A 15,724-nucleotide genomic window follows, 5' to 3' on the forward strand; every position below is an offset into this window, starting at 1 on the left:
TCAGTTGAGGATTGATAGGGTGAACACAGAGCATGTTTCTCATTGTAGGTGGGAAGAGGGGGCTGCACAAGTATTAAATGGTTACTAATAAATCCAATAGGGAATTATTCAAGGGAAACTTATTCATCCAGAGTGGCAAAAATGTGAACTGAGTCACTTCTCCATGTAGTTGAGATGAATAACATGGATTTGTTTAAGAAGAACTCAGATGAACATATGAAGAAAAGAACAGTGTGGCAATTAAAGTTGATGAAGAGGGAGGGGTGGTTACTATGAAGCAATTGTACCTGCAAAGACCAGTGCAGCTGAATTGCCCTTTTCTGTGCTGTAGACTTGATACAGGGTGACGTAAATGTGATGTAGTGTATTCCTTTAACAGCAGTGTAAATAGTGAAGTTCATGCATTTTTGCTATTGTCTATTTTACTGAACTAAAGTTAATGGCTTGAACTTTATAATTAATTCCATATTTACTTTACTTGCATTTGAATCTGAACAAACAAACTGCCCATTTATCTTTTTTGCAAATAACAGTGGAAATGTAGAAAAACCTAGATTCTTCATCATCTCAAAATGGTCATCAAGAGATATGTTTTTCAGAATGTGTTAGCAATATACAAATATATGAAATTTGAAACAAATCTTATCTGTCAACATTTTCTGTACAGAAAGCTGGAACATGGGGTTGATATTGCCTTAGCTCCAAAGAATTGAATGGAAGAAGATTTGATCTGGAGGTTCTTAGATTTTTAGGTAAGTGACAATTTTGATTTTTTTTTTATTCAGAGACTATAGCAAAAAATAATTATTATTTCTTCACATTTGTAATGGAGAACCTTTATCTAATGGATAACCTTTATCTAAATCTGAGCACGAATTGGCATGAAATAATTGTTTCCAGGTTTGAGTCGTTGGTCTACCCTTTTATTCTCAAAATGAAGAGTACAGTAGTTGCTTCTTTTCTCCATAGTTTCTGCTGGATGACAGCCAGTACTTTTATGTTGTCTGAAATGACAACTGAAATTAATGTGACAGTTTTGCAGCAACAATATGGTATTTGTGTAGAGTAACACTTATCAAAAAGTGACATTTGAAATGAGTTATGTCATAACAATTTTCGGCTTTCACATGTCTATCTGAATTTGCCCTCATTTATACTAAGCACTTAAGGAAAACGAAAAGGTTGACATTTCAGAATTTGGATTTAAATATGTTTGAAAATCGATAGTCAATATAATTTTAATATTGTTAGATGTTAATTTAACTTGGAGTATTGTACTAGTGAAGATTGTTTGTGGTGTATTTTATTTATAATGTATTCCCCAGTTGAATTTGATATCTACACTAAGGAGAGGGTGAAACGGAAGAAAGTAGCCTTTTAATTTGGCATTTAATTTTTCATTGGATTTTGTAATTAAAACGAATCGTTAACATTTTCTATGCTTCAATTACAATAGTGATGAGGATGAGCTTTTTTTCCCCCACTGGAACACTTTTTTAATTTTCTGTTCGGTTTGAACCTATGAAAAATTAAAGAAAACACTTTGGAGTAAGTGCAAAAATGTATCCTTGATTGCTGCCTTTTGAAGATGATCACAATTTGAATTGAGATGAATAAAATGTTTTATTTACATTTGATTAAGAAAAAAAACCCATCGAAAAACTTTTTGGATTTAACAACATTTCACTGTAAATATATTTAAAATTGTACGACCAGACGAATTGGTTCATAACTTACCATGACTCCAGGATGATTAGTGATGCTTTGCATTGCCCTTCAGATTAATGAGAAGAGCACAGTATTGGTATTTGTGATGTTGGTGCAACAGTTCTTTAAAAAAATCCTTGTGACTGAACATACCATTTGATTTATAAAGTGAAAGCATGTAGCACTTAATATTTAATTTTTAAGGAAAAATACTTTCCCTTTAAATTAGATGCCTCTGTGCCATGTACCATTCCAGACAACAGGCAGGTGGTCAGCTTCTGTGCCTGTGTCAGGGGACTCTTTGAGTCAGCCACAAGGGAGCGCCTGAGTGCACCTCAGCTACAAGGGAGCACATGAGGGTCTCACCTAAATAAACAGGTTCCCTCCGCACCCACCCCACCCACACACACACACACACACACACACACACACACACACTCTCTCACTCTCTCTTTCTCTCACTATCACACTCTCACTCACATACACATACTTATAAAATATTTTCCTCCCTTCTGTTTCGATGAAAAAGTTGTCACCTCAGTCTTACTCCTGACTTCAGCAACCGCAAGTTAATCTTCATGCACTTTTATTGGTATCCACTCTGTTCTACGTACCACAGTGTTTTCTTTTGGTTGAAAGGCATCTCACATTCCAGCTTTCCTTTAACATGTTGTCTAACACGGATAAGACTTTCGATCATGTTGCATGGAATCTATGGTGCAGAAACAAGCCCTTTCCTGCTAAATGTGTTGACGTATTTGTCCACCATCAATGTCATATATTTCTAGTGATTGTATTTTGATGTGAAAAGCATCTTTACAGCTCTCTTATCTCTGAATATTCCTTCTGTGTTGTTGTTATTTTGCTGTATTTCAAATAAGGGAACCACACAATTGATTTGGATAAGAAATACTTGTACATAGAGAATTTATGTTTATGGCACAGTTCTAAAATACCTGGGATTATATGGAAATTAAACATAGAACAATAGTATAATTTAGGAATGTAACAAAATATAATGGCAGATGGTTTCCAGTAGAGTGCTGTGATAGAATAGAAAGTGAATATGTTGAATTCAGTTTGGAAATTATTGTGATAGTAAAGTTAAAATTGAAAAACTGAACAAAGCTGCCATCACACAACTCTGAAATATGAGGTATGCACTCAGAATTGCTTATTTTCTCACCAGTGTTTATCAACAGCAATGTGCTCATCTTGTGCCTTTAATGCGCTTCAGAGGAATGTTATTAAACAAAATTTGATACCAAGCCATACAAAGGGGATTTAAGGACAGGTGACTGAAAGCTTGGTCAAAGAAATCTGTCTGAAGAAGTGTCATGAAGGAGACTAGATGTTTAGGGAGGGAGTTCCAGAGTGCTGGGCTGAGGTAACTGAAGGAATGATTGCCAATTGTGTGGTGAAGGAAATCTGCAATGTGCAAGAAGTCAGAATTGGAGAAATGTAATTATCTTGTCGGGCTGAAGGACATTACAGAAAGAGATTAGGGGGAGGTCATGGAGTGTTTGGATGATAATTTTAAAATTGAAGCATTGCTGGGCCAGATACCAGTGTGCGTCAGTGAGCAAATGGGTGAACAGGGTTGGCTGTGAGAAGGGATACAGGCAGCAGCAGGATCCTGACTTAAATGTCTAAACATGCAGAAACAAAGCATCTCACACCTGCTGTCCCCCTTTTTTTTTTAAACGTAAACATTGTTGTAAGCAGCAATGGAAGATGGAAGGCAAACTCCACCTTGTCTGTCTGCATACATTTGAATTCCTGCAGATAACTTGTCAAACTTGGATGAAGATAACAAAAACATATTTTCCAATCCATTTTCTATTATTTGCATCACAGCAAATTGGACGCCAGCTATGTCTTTTGGTCCCTGACATCCATCATTACTCTGGCTTTGAATCTTTAGTGGAAGAAAGCCTAGATCACACTACATCACCCATCAAGGGAGCCCACTTACAGTATGCTAATTTCTTTGAGGCTGAATGATTGACTAGGACGAGAGACTTGTCTTTATGGTGGGCGTAAGAATCCTGTTGCCTTGCAGATGCATGTCAGATCACCAAACGTGAAACATATAGGTCACCATGTATATAGAAGAGAGGAGTTTCTTTTAAATAATTGAAATACAATTAATTGCTGTCTTTCTTTCTACAATTTTTCACACGGAATTCACAATTTTACCACAATGGTTAATCCTACTATGGCACTTTTCGAAAGGTATGTATTTTTATTGCACTCCATTAATGAGTGAACGCATATTTCTTTAAAAAGATGTTAATTCATGTAGTCTATAGGAAGACTTTTTTTAGGAAAAGTGTACTTCGTGCCAAATTAGGAAATTGGCATTGACATTATTAGTCCATGAAAGTCTATTTATCCATTGGATTTCTCCTTCAATTCCGTGTACTTTCGAGTTCTTTGAATACTTATATATCTGCTCTTGCATTTGGCTGATTTTGCCAAAGATATTAAGGAATATTCTTGCTTAATACTCTTAAAGTTATAGTAGTAGTTTTGACTGACCATTTTTAGATTATTTCAAGGATAGTTTCAATTAAGCATAGAAGCAGAGAATCATACAGTGCAGAAGGAGGCCATTCGACCCACCGAGTCTGCACTGACCACTATGCCACTCAGACCCCATACCCAGAACCCCGCGTATTTACCCTAGCTAATCCCCCAACACTAGGGTCAGTTTAGCATAGCTAATCTACCCAACCTGCACATATTTGGACTGTGGGAGGAAACCAGAGCACACGGAAGAAACACACACAGATACGGGGAGAACTTTCAGACTCCACACAGACAGTGACCCAAGCCAGGAATTGAACCCAGGTCCCTGGCGCTGTGACGCAGTGGTGCTAATGCTGTGCTGTCTGGTAATGAAGTGATGCTTAATCTTTTACAACACTTGTTATACACACTAAAATGTCAAAAATTTGTTTTTTAAGAAAACAATATGTGTAATTTTGAAAATTAAAGGTCTTTCAATAGTAGAAAGATATTAAGATAACTAGTAGATTTGTTAATGTGGAGAGTGAACACGTGTTTGAAAGATTAAGAATTTATAAAACAAAGTAGAGCCAGTGGCTGTATTTGTACAGTATCAACAGTTACAGCTAATATTTGTCCTTGTCAAAAAATAATTAGAAGAATAAATAATAATAAAAAAATGCTGGATAGACTCAGTAAGCCTGTCTTTATCTGTGGAGAGAGAAACACAGTTAACATTTCAAGTCCATTGACCCCTCTATAAAACAAAAAAGCCAGTTTTGCTTTTCAATTTATCCCTACCTGCTCATACTCTTTACACAGAACACTTTTCCTATGTTGGTGGGACCATAACAACTGGATTCTTCCCCTCCACTGCACATTCCTCTCCAGCCCACAGCAGGTAAACCAAACGCTTGCACTGAGCAGTCAACGTAGCCTTCTGGACTCCAGCTCTTGGCTGTAGAGAAAAGTGTCTATCTCCCAGACTATAATATTCTATACTAGCACTACATTCCTACTAACTCTCCCTGCTTGAACTGCTTCCTGTACCATGGTGCCATGGTTAGTTCATTCATTTGTACTGTAGGCCCCGCTTTCACCTGTAAAGTCTGCAAGAACCACAATCCTGTTGGACAATTGCCCAGGTCTGAAACTCCTCCGCTTCTACCTTATCGATTTCCATTTCTGCCTCACTTGCAGTCAAACCCTCCAGTCCCTATCCAAGACCAAATCAGATGATCCCATCTTCAGGGATGTGACCACCTCCTGGAACAAAGTATTCACATAACTCTCCCCCTCCTAATGTGTTGCAGCGTCTTCAACTTGGCCTCCAGCTCAATGAGTTGAAGTTTCTCCACTACTAGCACTTAACTGCAGATGGTTTGCCTTGGAGCACAAAGGTGACTATGAGCCCCCATGTTCTCCAACTGCTGAACATTACTGGTCCTGCTATCTCTATATTGTTAATTAGTTAATTATCTTACTGCTTGAATTTTAATTAATGTCTCTAGTCCTGCATATGTTTACATTCTTATTGGGCCAAAAATTCCAAGCTCCAGGGAAGTGTAACTAGGGGAGATCCCAAAGATGCATTGGAGACCAGCCTCCATCTCTGAAATCCACAGGTAAGGTTTGCGCAGCAATTGTCCGGGAAGTGCAAACTTCCAATGGACAATTGCCCTGCACTGGGAACCTTCTGAAAATGTTTTAAATTGCAAACTTTGGATGGTTCTGACTGTCACTAACCAATAATTACCCCAGAAAAAGCCAGAAGAATTGAATCCACTGTTGTATTCACCCATTCTGAATCCCATGGAAGCCTCCAAACCCCCAGGGGACTGCCCCTACCGCCCACCCTCTGCACACCCACCTGACTGTCTGATCTGACCATCTGCCTTTTTTCCCTTGACAAATCCCACCTGCCAGGCTGCCCGACTCCCTGCAAATTCTGATCACTTACAAACCTATTCAGTTGGACCTTTAAACCTACCTGAATTATGGCAGCTGATGCAGTAAAAAGGGGGGCATGGCCTCCTTGCCTCCAATTCAGCATTGTTTGACAGAAGAAAGCACAAATGTGCTGCCCTACCGGGCTAGACCGGATTGAAAAGATTCTATGGTTTAAAAAGTAGGAGCAGAGTGGCATCTGACTCTGCCACTCTGCAGAGGTTCAGGCCCAATAATTCCAATAAATGTTCCATTTTTCCCAATTGAAATTCATTCTTAATCAGAAATACTGGCTCACCTTGTAAGCTTTCCCACTATTAGTAAATTTTAGTACTACTGATTAAACCATACAATTACTATAATTACCCAAATTTTGAAAGTTAAATAAGAAAAGTACTCATAAACCAATCAACTAAATATAATGTCACATTTTGATTTTCCTCAGAACGCAGTCAGTCCACATGGAATCACGAATTTGATGATTCTTTTAGGTGCTGCTGTCTGGTTCTGGGTCCTCTTCTCTCTCATTAAGTGCTGCTGCCTGTCTCCCAGTAGCTCTCTCCCACTCTTTCAGGTGCTTCTGTTGGTCCCTTGACCCTTCTTTCTGGCTCTTTCTATAATGTGGGTTTGCGTATTGTCGAAGATTATCGGGAGTTTGGGTGAATATTTTAGCGCATGGTGCTGCGGGTAAATCATGACGGAATGTATTAGGCCATTGCACCTGAAGTACTGCATCCAGTTTTGATATTGTTACTTTAGAAAGTGATATATTGCATTGGAGGCATGAGGAGACATTCACGAGATTGATTCCTAGAATGAATGGGTTGTCACATGATGAAAGACTGAGCGCATTGGGCCTGTACAGATTGGAGTTTAGAATGAGAGGTGACTTTATGGAAACATACAAAATGCCGGGGGACTTCACAGAGTAGATGCTGAGGGGATGTTCCCCTCATGGGGGAACTTAGAAGTGGGGGCAAAGTTTTTAAAATATGGGGTCTCCCTCTGAAGATGGGGATAAGGAGGAATTTGTTCTCTGAGGGTTGTTCATGTTTAGAATTCACAACCTGAGGTTGGATCATTGAACATATTTGAGGCTGATTTGGACAGATTTTTGACTGCCAAGGGAGTTGAGTGTTATTGGGGGGCAAGGCAAGAAAGTGAAGTTAAAGTCACAATCAGATTGACCATGATCTTATGGAATTGCGGAGCAGGATTGAGGGGCCAAATGGCCTGGTTGCTCCTATTTCTCATGCTCTTATATGTTTATGCTGTAGCCTTTAATAATGAAAAAAGCCCATGATTGAAAATACTTCTATACTCCCAGACATTAATTTCAATAATATGTTTTAATATTTTAAAACTCTGTTCGTTGGGCAACTTCCTTGGAGTATACTGACACTGAGTTGCTGCTGCAGAAAACATTACAATAAATTGTAGAAAAAAATGGAAGAGTTAATGACATTTAATCAAATTTTAACCCCTTAAACTCTGTGCACATGCTACAGCTCCATTAAAATTGACACTTGAAAACATTAATCGTGTTATTTTAAATATCTCGTTGCGCATGCAAGAAATTAACTTGTTTCCTGAGATTAAGAACATAAGAAATAGGAGCAGGAGTAGGCCATCTAGCCCTTCGAGCCTGCCCCGCCATTCAATAAGATCATGGCTGATCTGTCGTGGCTCAGTTCCACATTCCTGCCCTCTCCCCATAACCCTTAATCCCCTTGCCTATCAAAAACCTATCAACCCGCGTCTTAAATATATTTAGCGAGGCAGCTTCCACCACTTCAACAGGCAGAGAATTCCAGAGATTCACCACCCTTCGAGTGAAGAAGTTCCTCCTCAACTCCATTCTAAACCGTCCCCCCTTTATCTTGAGGCTGTGCCCTCTAGTCCTACTGTCCTTTCTGAGCGGGAAGAGCCTCTCCACCTCCATCCTATCCATCCCATTCATCATCTTATATGTCTCAATGAGATCTCCCCTCATTCTTCTAAACTCTAACGAGTACAAGCCTAGTTTATTCAGCCTCTCCTCATAGTTCAACTCCCTCAACTCCGGCATCAGCCTAGTAAACCTCCTCTGCACTCCCTCCAAGGCCAAAATATCCTTGCGTAAGTGCAGCGACCAAAACTGCACACAGTACTCCAGCTGCGGCCTCACCAGTGCCCTGTACAGCTGCAGCAAGACCTCCCTACTTTTATATTCAATCCCCCTCGCTATGAAGGCCAGCATCCCATTCGCCTTCCTGACCACCTGCTGCACCTGCAGGCTGGGTTTTTGCGACTCATGCACAAGGACCCCGAGGTCCCTCTGCACCGTCGCTTGCTGCAGATTAACTTGATGCCTATCAGAAATCGGAAATCGATTTATTCCAGTGGCACAACTACCAGAGAGTAAAACCAGAGAGAGCCCTTCTTCAGATGTGTAACATAAGGACTAGAAAAAGGTGTACATGATACAAAAGGAATAAGTTTGAATCGTATGGTGTGGGCACATTTGTGGAGGCACTTGCGCTGAGAAACCCTGAGTAGTTAGGCAGTGAAATTCCTGACAGAGAACTCTGAAATCTTGCTTTCTGGTAGCGAGAATGGGCCAGATTTTCATGTCCTCGTGGAGGTGGGAGTTGGTTCACAAAATGTAGAACATAGTTGTTTTTGCAGGAGAAAACAATTTTTCTCTGCCTTCATGACCACATGCCATTTTGTGTATCTATTTGTGGGTCAGTGAGGCCTTGGGTGCAAAACAAAAATGCATTTTTTTCTGAGGTTGGCATCCCCTTTATTGAAGACTGCCGAAAATATTTACTTTCTCCTGCAAACTACTTTTGTGTGCTGGTCCGTGTATTGGAAGTCCAAGGACATGTGCCTCATTGGAGAATTTGTGATCCCTTTGGAAGGATGCCCACTGAGGAGTCGGGATCATTCTGACTGGTAAATGAAGCAAAGTTTTTTTTCTTTGAAGCATCAATGACAAATTGCTGAATGAAAGTTTTATTAGACTGTCACAGGTTTAGTTTTTTTTAATACATTTAAAATAATTCACATTTGGCACTGTATTTCTCCTGAGTGCTGTACAGAGAAGACACTGGATGAGCAATAGTGTGTGAGACACTGCCATAAGCCTCCCTTTTTTCCCTTATCCAATGCTGTATATCACTATCATCACAATGTTCCCTCCCCTAACACCTTTACCACCTGGCTAATAATTCCCTAAAATTCGGTCAAATACTGCAACACCCACCCACCCACCTCTCTCTCTCTCTCTCTCTCTTCTCCTCCTCCTCCTCTCCCCCCCCCCCCCCCCCCAATCTAGTACCTCTTATGTACTGGCTGAAAAAGCTCTCCTGGGTGCACAGCAATAATTACCCCCCCTTTATCATCCTTTCACACTTTGCCTCTTCCAATTAATATTGGGAAGTTGAAATCTCCTGTTATTATTACCCTAATATACTGCATCCCCTTTTCAACCCCCACTCCACTTGCCTGAAAATTCTATACCCCAGAATATTGGGATGCTAGTCTTGCCTCTTCCTTAACCCTGTCTCTCTTAATAGTAATTATATTATACTTCCATGTATTAATCAACACCCTCAGTTTATACCTGCAAGACTCAGTGCATCCTGATGAATCTCCTCTGCATCCTTTCTAGTGCAATCACATTCTTCCTAAGTGTGCTGACCAGAGCTGCACACAGTCTTGCCTTAATTCCCTTTTACCTTAACAAATCTCTCTTTGTACTGCCTTCCAGACTGACTTGCTTTCTCTTCTATATTTGGCTACATCACTCCCCACTCCCCACTGTATCTCCACACTGTGACCCATTCCCCTGCCAAATTAGTTTGAACCCCCGCCACTTTCAACACTAGTAATCCGCCGTGCAGAGATGTAGGTCCCATTCCAGTTTGGGTACAACCCATCTGATTTTTACAGGTCCCACCTCTCCTTGAAATGGATTCCATGATCCAGGAAACTGAAGCCCTCCTTCCTGCACCATCTCTTTAACCATGTATTCATCTGCAGTATTCTCCTCTTCCTATACTCAATTTTATGTGGCATTGGCAAAATCGAAAGATTACAACCTTTGAGATCCTGCTTTTCAATCTGCCACCTCAAATACTTGCTACAAGACCTCATCCCTCTTTCTGCCTATGTTGTGTGAACCACGACTTCTGACTGTTTATCATCCTCCTTCAGAATGATCCTGTTGCCATTCTGTGACATCCTTGACCCTGGCACCAGGGAGGCAACATATTATCTTGGAGTCACACTTGTGACCTCTGAAATTCTAGTCTGTACCCCTCATAATCGAGTTTTCCATCACTATTTGCTCTGCCACTCTTATTACTCCTCTCTTGTGCAGCTGAGCCACCCACAGTGCCATGAGCATGATTCTGGCTATAGTTGTGCAAGGAATCATCAGTCTCACCATTTACCAACACGAGAAATGGTTCTTGAGTGAGATCATTCTGGGGCCTTCCTGATTACCTGCCTGCCCCCTTCTTCTGACTGGTGGTCACCCATCCTCTCTCTGACTGCACTTCCTTAAGCTGCTGGCTGACCACATCCAGCAACTTGCTAACCACGAACCTCTCAGCTTTGCAAGTGCACCTGTGTGCCCCCAGCCAATGCTCAAGCTCCGAAACACAGCTCTCAGGCTGGCCAAACCAGTGACACATACTGCAAATGTAGCCATTCAGACAGCAAGGGTCATCTAGGAATTCCTGCAGGCCAAGCAAAGCATGGAGCTAAGCTGTCCAGTCATACCTTTATTAAGATTCTTCGCTCAAAGTTATGCCAGTTGGAAAATTATTTAAATTACTTGAAAAAATAGAACTCTTACCTTTATAAATTTGAGAAAAACAACTCACCCATGACTTTTGATCAGTTCTCCCTGTTGCAGCCTCTATTCTGACAGCAAGGCAAGGCTACTTTCTGAAAGATTAAAAAGTTAGAAAGCAGAGAAAAGCAAAAGAGCACCCCTTTCCCCTGGGCTCCAAGTACACTCACTCTGGCACTCTCTCTCTCTCTCTGAACTGCCTGTGTATGAATTTTACTGTTACATCTGAACGTTCTTTTTGACACCTCTTGAACTGTTGGATGTTCGTTATCTAATTTTCTAGTTGATTGGAATGATGCCATGCTGAAGAATTGTGAAGCTACTTTGGCCTTGTATGTCACAGTTCTTGTCACAGTGGACAGCCTTGAGGTACTTAACTACCATTTGACTCTACTTCCCTGGGAATTTTCAAACCGTTTTTAGACTATGCTGTCTGCTTGCTTACAAATGCTGTACTGGCCCTTGAATACTTCTTCAAAAATGTGCCTAACATCTCCTTCACCCCATCGCTGCTTTAAAAAAAAGGACACTGGCAGCTATGAAAAAACAAGTACGATTTGCTATTTTCTGCTAAATTTGTGAAAATATTTATCCTTGTGGACAGGAACTGTTGGATTTATAAGCAAACAATATGTAATGTGGTAATTGTATCACAATGATATTTAATTGAAAGCAACCCCATATTTACCAGTGAATAAACATCATAAATTTGCATCCAAATAGATGTAACTAGATTTTGAGCAGCATCCTATACTCCAAAGCTTGGATTATTGCATTGCATGTTCAGGCTGTTCAACGTGGTGATATTCCAAGTAAAATGAGCACCCTATACTTAGGACAAGCGTAATGTAGTCTTGGGATGATTGTGAATGAGCAGTTAATTCTAGTTCAGTTTCGGTGAAAATCTAGCTCACTATTGAACACTCAAGTGCCAAAAAATGTCTCAAGTGCACTGATCAAGTCGGCGAACAGTGATGGTGAAGACACTTTTACCGTGTTATTTGGAGATATTTTAATCGAGAGGGTTAACAGCGTATGAAGGCGAATAGGAAATGGCCTGAGAATTACCAGTGTTGTGTAAAACCATTAATCCAATCCAAACATGTGCATAAACATTGTGAAATTGCATGTAAATTGATATTTACATTTGCAAAATGAACTGCTTATGATTGCATTGTGCTCACAGCTAGGAGCAATTTTGTATTCTGACACAGATTATTGTTTGTCCCAGTGCTAATGATTTTGCCTGTAGGTTTTCAGTAAAAATACAATCATTTCCAGGCATTTCTTCTTTTTGCAAGAATTGGCCATCAGATTATTTTATAGTTTAATTTCCCCAGAGTTATCTGACATATTTATTACTGTACCTTGTGAATTAGCCTTTTTGTTTCAGTGTGCATACTTAGCTTGTTACTGATAACTTGGAGCATTAAACATTTCTATTTTGTTGTGAGACAGGTGATTTCTGTCATACGTGTCATGTAAAATCAACTTTGACTCTAATATCTTTTCCTTCCACTGTCAACATTCTTAAATAGCTTCTGGGGCTTTGCATTGCATATCTATATTTATTGCACAAGCATTGTATATTCTGGAGAGTGTTTTGCTTCTATCCACCACTGCTCCAGGAGGCCCTGTTCAGTCATTCACAGCTGCCCTGTCTAACTCTGACTCTCCAGCACAGTAGGACTAATAGAGATTGACGTAGTTGCCAGAGGACCGATTGAAACTTGTGTCTCAAAGTTACTAATGCTCACTGAACCATTTTATTGAAGATAAAGTAAATAAAATAGGTTTTCATATGAGAATTCACTGAAATAGAAGGGAATTATTTGGCAGGTTGAAACCAGTGGGGAGGGAAACCAATGAAGCAAGCCAGAATGCCATCTAAATGCGCTATGTACTGCTCTGACTACAGAAGAGATATCCAGACTGTTCAATTTGTTTTCATTGCTTTCAAAGCAAATTGAAATGGTTCTCAATGTGATACTTGTGTTTCATCCATGCACAAGTGTATGCCTATTGGAGATAATTTTAACTTTGGATGGTGGTACGAAACTTCTGCATTAGAGGCCCAATATACAATGTGCCTCCATTGAGTTAATGGGGAAGGAAAAATTAAATTGGTTGGGTGATAGGTGGGAAATGTCACATGCAGGGAACTGTGCCCATCAACCACTGCCCCTGATACTCCAATCACTATTCTTAGGTATGTCCTGTCCTACCAGCAAGACAGACATATCAGACATGGTGGCACGGTAAGCTGAAGAGCCTGGTCCTGGGTGCCCTTAACATTAACTCATGAAGTCTTATGGCATCAGTCAGAAGTGGGGAAGGGATTCTCCTATTAATTATCACCCATCACCTTCCTTCAGCTGATCAATCAGTACTCCAGGTTAAACACCATTTTGGAAGAAGCACTGCGAATGGCGATGGCATTGAATGTATTTTGGTGGGGGTTTCAGTGTCTATCACTAGGAGTAGTTCAGTAGCATCATTATTGACTAAGCTGGCTGATAGAGCTGCCACACTGGGCCTTGCGGAAACTGCTGCTAGAGCCAAAACAAGGGGGAAGTCTACTTGATTTTGTCTTCACCAATTTATAGCTTTGCTATGAGAACACGCTTCATCATGTTGTGTGACACTACCATTAAATAGGATAGGTTCAGAATAGATCTAGAAGCTCAAAACTAGCATCAATGGGCACTGTGGGTCATCATCATCAGCAGAATTGTATTCAACCACAATTTGTAATCTGCACAACCCTCACTCTAGCATCATCCTCAAACCAGGTGACCAGCTCTGGTTCCAAGAAAAGTATAGCAGAGCATGACAGGAGCAATGCACCTGAAAATGAGATGCCAAACTGGTAAAAGTACAACACGGGACGACATCAATGCTAAACAGCAGGTACAGCATAATGTAGACAGGACTAAATAATCTAGCAGCCAATGTATCAGATCAAAGCTCTGTAATTCTGTCACATCCTGAATGACAGTGTGCAATTAAACAACAAATAGGAGGAGTCTCTATGAACAACCCTGTCCTCAAAAATGATAGAGCCCAGCACAATCCAAAAGCAGGGTTGCACTGCTGAGGCTTTATAAGGTTCCGGTCAGATCATATGTGGAATATTGTGAGCAATTTTGTGTCTCATATTGAAGGAAGGATGTGCTGGCCCTGAAGAGGGTCCAGAGGAAGTTCATGAGAATGATCCTGGGAATGAAAAGCTTGATATATGAGAAGTGTTTGAGGACTCTGGGTCTGTACTCAATGGAGTTTAGAAGGTTAAGGGGGTATCTCATTGAAATTTACAGAATACGGAAAGGTCTGGATGGAGTGGATGTGGGGAAGATGCGCCTATTAGTAGGAGAGACTAGGATCTAAGGGTGCAGCTTCAGAGTAAAGGGACCACCTTTCAGAATCGAGTTGAGGAGAATTTCTTCAGGCAGAAGCTGATGAATCAGTGGAATTCTTTGCCACAGAAGGCTGTGGAAACCAGGTCACTTGTATTTAAGACAGAGATGGATAGATTCTTGATTGGAAAGGGGATCAAAGGTTATGGGGAAAAGTCAGAAGAATGGAGTTAAGAAACTCATCAACCATGATTGAATGATGGAGCAGACTCGCTGGGCCAAATGGCCCAATTCTGCTCTTATATCTTATGGTCTTACAAATGAAGAAGACAAAGCTGAAGTGCTCACTGCCATCTTCAGCCAGAAGAGCTGAGTGGAATATCCATATCAGCCCCTCCTCGGGATCTCACCATCAGAAATGCTGATCTTCCACCAGTTTGATTCATTTGACCTGATATCATGAAGCAATATGGGCCTCAACAACTTGGCAGTTGAGGTGCAGAGAATTGTGGAATGGAAATAACTGCACTTCTAGCCTAGCTGTTCCATTACAATTGCAATATTTGCCCAGGTGTATCCTGTCCACATAAAATAGAATAAATCCAATCCGGTAATTAACCTATCAGCCTATTTTCAATCATCAGCAAGGTGTCATCAAAGTACCACCAAGCAGCACTTACTCAGTATTTAAACAAGCAGCACTTGAACCAGTATTCATTTTGGGTGTTCAGATTCATTCACAGTTCCTCAGAAAATGAAAATGCTTGTGTGTCGCAACATCTGGCTAGGGTTGGTAGGCAGCAGGTAACATTTGAGCCATACAAGCGTTAGGCAATGGCCATCTCCTTCAAGAGAGATTCTAACGCCCTTATGTTGATGTTTAGTGATATTCCCATAAACATGATAAACTCAAACAACATTATTGATCAGAAATTTAACTGGATCAGTCACATAATTGGCTATGAGAGTAGGTCAGAAGCTGAGTATCCTGTGGTGAGTGATTCATCAAAAACTTTCCTTCACAAGTTAGGAATGATGCTTTGATGAATGCAACTCCAATAACATTAAAGAAGCTTAACACCATTCGGAACAAGTAGCCCTCTGAATTGGAACCCAAGAACTACCTTAAACATTCACCCCCTCCACCATTGACACATTGTGCAGTGTGCGCCATGTACAAGGTACACTACAGCAATTTGTCAGTGCGTCTTTGACAGCACCTACTTGGTCCATGACCTCTACTACCTGACCAGCTGAAATTGGCAAGGGCAGTAGATGCTTAGGAATGCTGCTATCTTCAAATTCCCCTTCAAGTCACTCATCATCCTGATTTGGATGTGGCTCGCTAGCTATTCCTTCA

At 40.6% G+C, this 15,724-nt stretch overlaps 1 protein-coding gene across 2 annotated transcripts in view; it reads left to right on the forward strand.

Moving 5' to 3' along the window:
* Positions 1-15,724, forward strand: part of foxp2 (forkhead box P2) — a 708,352-nt gene that overhangs the window by 104,176 nt on the left and 588,452 nt on the right. For both annotated transcript variants that reach the window (XM_080191077.1, XM_080191073.1), the window contains exon 2: positions 668-752. The gene's annotated coding sequence lies outside the window, so the exon portion shown is untranslated. The remainder of the gene's footprint in view (positions 1-667; positions 753-15,724) is intronic.

This window comes from Carcharhinus amblyrhynchos, chromosome 6, assembly GCF_965287045.1.
Source record: "Carcharhinus amblyrhynchos chromosome 6, sCarAmb.v2.hapA, whole genome shotgun sequence".
Taxonomy (NCBI): Eukaryota; Metazoa; Chordata; class Chondrichthyes; order Carcharhiniformes; family Carcharhinidae; genus Carcharhinus; species Carcharhinus amblyrhynchos.